The sequence below is a fragment of the Phaseolus vulgaris genome, chromosome 1 (assembly GCF_000499845.2).
Source record: "Phaseolus vulgaris cultivar G19833 chromosome 1, P. vulgaris v2.0, whole genome shotgun sequence".
Taxonomy (NCBI): Eukaryota; Viridiplantae; Streptophyta; class Magnoliopsida; order Fabales; family Fabaceae; genus Phaseolus; species Phaseolus vulgaris.
Window position 1 is genome coordinate 45,891,112 of NC_023759.2, and position 4,916 is coordinate 45,896,027.

A 4,916-nucleotide genomic window follows, 5' to 3' on the forward strand; every position below is an offset into this window, starting at 1 on the left:
ACATAAAACAACAGATTGAAATTTTCACTGCAGAGGACAATTCAAGCTAATAATATCCAATTCATTTAAAAGAAAGTGAAACCTGTCTTTAGCAAGTGGTTTAGTGAATAGATCAGCTAGTTGAAATTCAGTACCAATGAATTGTATATCACATGTTCCATTAGCTATATGTTCTCTTAGAAAGTGATGTCTAATTTCAATGTGTTTAGTCTTTGAGTGCATGATAGGATTCTTAGATAGATTTATGGCACTAGTATTATCACAATTTATAGGTATGTTATTTAGCAGAATTCCAAAATCACTTAGCTGTTGTCTTAGCCATAAGGTTTGAGCACAACAACTTCCAGCAGCTATGTATTCTGCTTCTGCTGTGGAGAGAACAACACAAGCTTGCTTTTTGCAATGCCAAGAGATTAGACTTGATCCAAGCATGTGACAAGTTCCACTTGTGCTCTTCCTATCAACTTTGCAGCCTGCAAAATCAGAATTTGAAAAACCAATCAAATTTAAAGATACCTTGTTAGGATACCACAATCCAACATCCTTAGATCCTTGCAAATATTTCAGAATTCTCTTTGCTGCATTGTAGTGTGATTCCTTTGGATCAGATTGATATCTAGCACATAAACATACAGCAAACATAATGTCAGGCCTGCTGGCAGTTAGGTATAATAAGGAACCAATTAATCCCATATACTTCGTTTGATCTACTGATTTTCCTGCAGCATCTTGATCCAGCTGACAACTTGTTGAAATAGGAGTGTTGATTGCTTTGCATTGATTCATATCAAACTTCTTGAGTAGTTCCTTGCAGTATTTTTCTTGGCTTATGAAAATTCCATCCTTGAGTTGCTTAACTTGTAGTCCAAGGAAGAAATTCATTTCTCCTAACATTGACATCTCAAACTCACTTTTCATGGTTTTCACAAAGTCTTCACACATCTCTTCATTTGTGGATCCAAATATAATATCATCTACATAGACTTGCACAAGTATGATATCTTCACTTTTCTTCTTTAGAAAGAGAGTTTTATCTGAATTGCCACGGCTATAACCTTGAGACAGCAGAAATTCACTTAGCCTTTCATACCATTGCCTAGGTGCTTGCTTCAATCCATATAAGACTTTCTTAAGCATATACACATGTTCTAGATTTTTGTGATCTTCAAACCCTGGAGGCTGAGATACAAACACCTCTTCATTGATGTAGCCATTTAGAAATGCACTCTTGACATCCATTTGAAACAGCTTGAAACCTTGTATGCTGGAAAATGCTAGAAGTAGTCTGACAACTTCAAGACGTGCTACTAGAGCATAGGTTTCACCAAAATCAATACCTTCTTCTTGGTTATACCCTTTAGCAACCAATCTTGCTTTATTTCTAGTGATAGCTCCATGTTCATCCATCTTGTTCCTGTACACCCACTTGGTTCCTATGATGTTCATCTCATGCTTTCTTGGAACCAAAGTCCATACTTCATTGTATTCAAACTGGTTCAGCTCTTCCTGCATTGCTGTTATCCAATTGTTGTCTTGCAGTGCTTCTTCCAGGCTTTTAGGCTCAATCTGTGACACAAAAGCTACTGTTCTGCAGAAATTATTGAGTGAATTCCTTGTTGAGACTCCTTTCTCAATTTTACCAATTACATTGTCAAGAGTGAGATCCCTTGGTGTCTTCCATTCTTTAGGCAGTCCTGCATTCACAGTAGATTCTTTGACAGAATTTGGATTAGTAGCATCAAGCTCACTAGATTGATTCTGTTGCATAATTGTTCTTAAATCATCCATACCAGGTTCATCCATAACAGATTTGGGCACAGAAAAATCTGTTTCATCAAACACAACATGTATAGATTCTTCAACTGCAAGCAATCTTTTGTTATACACTCTATAAGCATGACCATTTATAGCATAACCAATATGTATTCCTTCATCTGATTTAGGATCAAACTTCCCCAGATTATCTTTACCATTATTTAAAACAAAGCATTTGCAGCCAAACACCCTAAGATGACTAATGCTAGGCTTCCTACCTTTATACAATTCATAGGGAGTTTTCTTAAGAATTGGTCTAATTAATGTTCTGTTAAGCACATAAGAAGCAGTGTATACAACATCAGCCCAAAAATATTTAGGTAAACCAGATTCATTTAGCATAGTCCTAGCTAACTCTTCTAGTGATCTATTCTTTCTTTCAACAACACCATTTTGTTGGGGTGTCCTAGGAGCAGAATAACTATGTATGATCCCATGTTTTTCACAATATTCATCAAACTTTGCATTTTGAAATTCTCCCCCATGATCACTACGAATCTGTTTTATCCTATTTTCATTTTCATTATGCAGAACCTTAGCAAGTTTCTTAAAGGCTTTATATGCATCATTTTTAGAAGCAAGAAACAAAGTCCATGTATATCTTGAAAAGTCATCAACAATCACCAAAGCATAGTAATTTCCAGCTAAGCTAGCAGTCCTAGATGGTCCAAACAAGTCCATATGCAAAACATCCAAAGCTTTATTTGAAGAAACCATATCTTTTGATTTAAAAGAAGTTCTAATCTGTTTTCCCTTTACACAGGCATCACACAATCTGTTATTTTGAAACTTTATGTTTGGTAAACCAGAAACAAGTTCCTTAGGTTTTAGCTTATTCAAGTGATTTGTGTGAATGTGAGCTAGTCTCCTATGCCACAACCATGACTCATCATTTTTAGATAGCAAACACTCATTTTCAGAACAACTCTTTATAATGTCTAGGAGATAAATGTTGTTTACCCTTTTTCCAGTGAACAGCACCTTACCAGAATTTTCATTTGAAATTGTACAAGTATTGGCTTCGAAATTGACCTTGTATCCCTTGTCACACAGCTGGCTAATGCTTAGAAGACTATGTTTTAGCCCTTCAACATATAGGACATTCTTAATAGTAGTTGAGTCTTTAGTACCAACATCTCCTCTTCCAAGAATTTTTCCTCTATTGTTATCTCCATATGTGACATGCCCTTCAGCTTTGAGTTTCAAATTTATGAACTGAGTCACATCACCAGTCATGTGTTTTGAGCAGCCACTGTCAAGATACCACTGGTTTCTCCTGCTGTTTTTCTGCAACAAAACAGTTTTAGCACTTATGGTACCCCTTTAGTCTAGGGTCCAACATGATTAATACCTTTCCTTAGGAAGCCATTTGGCCAATCCTTTAGGAACAAGGTACCTCCTAGCTTTACAATTTTTAGATACATGACCATACTTCATACAATAAAAACATGTTGCAATATGCATTGTTTTTTAATAACTAAAAGAGGAAAAACCTGTTTTGGAAGGAACAAAGAAACTGGACAGCTTTTTCACATTACCTTTCATTCCAGGATTATATCCTAAACCATTTTTATTGAAAACAACATTCTGTGAACCTAATAAGGTTTCAAGATTTTCTCTTCCTTTAGTGAAATTTGAAAGTGTTTTTAACAAATACTCAACCTGTTTTTCCAGCTTTTTACAATTATCACAAGTTTTAATTGATGCATGCAAACATGTCAATTCAAGACTAATCAATTCAGTTTTAGCTTTGTGCAGTTCTTCTTCAAGAGCTTTGACCTTAGGTTCAAGTACCCTATTTACTCTATTCAATCTGTTGCACATTATAGCCAACCTGTTTGCTTCATCATGTGTTTCCTTAAAGGCTATTAGCAGCTGATCATAGTTTTCAGAATCAGTGGAGAAATTACTTACTGAGTCAGAGTTGGATCCCTCATCATTCACCATGAAGCAAAGATTTGCTTCTTCACTTTCAGTTGAGGAATTACTAGATGAGGATACATCATTTTCTTCCCATGAGATATATGCTCTTCTACCTTTGCCTTTGTCACTCCTCTTGCTTGCTGATTTTTCTTTACTTTGATTGTTTGGACAATCAGCTTTTATATGACCTGGTTTACCACATCCAAAGCACGTGTAATTGGAAGAATTTGAATCATTAGGTTGTTTGGAATACCTCTTTCTTTGCTGAGTTCTGTCACGGTTTTTCTTTCTAAGAAACCTGCTGAATTTTCTGGTGAGCAGACTCACAGTCTCATCATGTTCTGGATCACCTTCTTCCTCACTTGTATCATGTTCCATGGTAGTTTTCAGAGCAATTCCTTTGGCCTTCTTCTCCACTGTTTCTTGTTCTTTCAATCTTTTCAGCTCAATTTCATGCTCTATCAGCTTTCCAAAAAGTGCAGCAGTGGACATCTTGGATAAATATTTGGATTCTGAGATTGCTGTTACCTTAGGCTGCCAGCTCCTATCAAGACATTTTAGTACCTTTATGTTAAGCTCTTCCTTGTCAAAGACTTTACCAAGGCCAGTGAGGTGATTTACAATGTGTGTAAATCGTTTCTGCACATCAGCAATACTTTCTTCAGATTGCATTCTGAACAGCTCGTACTCCTGAATCAGTGAGTGCTTCCTTGCCCGTTTCACATCATCAGTCCCTTCATGAGTCACCTCTAGTACATCCCACATCTCCTTTGCTGAGTTACATTGAGAGACTCTAAATAACTCATCCATATTCAGTGCAGAGGTGATGATATTCTTGGTTAAGGAGTCATATTGGGCCTTCTTCTTCTCGGTTTCACTCCATTCAGACCAAGGCTTCTTTATTGTTTCATCTTTGACAACCTGCATAGGTATGAAAGGTCCACTGACCACTGCATCCCAGATTCCCATGTCAATAGACTCCATAAAGATCTTCATCATGATTTTCCAGAAAGCATAGTTAACACCACCAAACATAGGAGGTATATTAATAGACGCACCTTCAGCAAAAGGCATTTTAAACTCAGACATCATGCACACACTTGAGCAAAATACAAGCCCTAGCTCTTGATACCAATTGTTGGGTCTATTAGTGTCTAAGTTCAAGAGGGGAGGGGTGA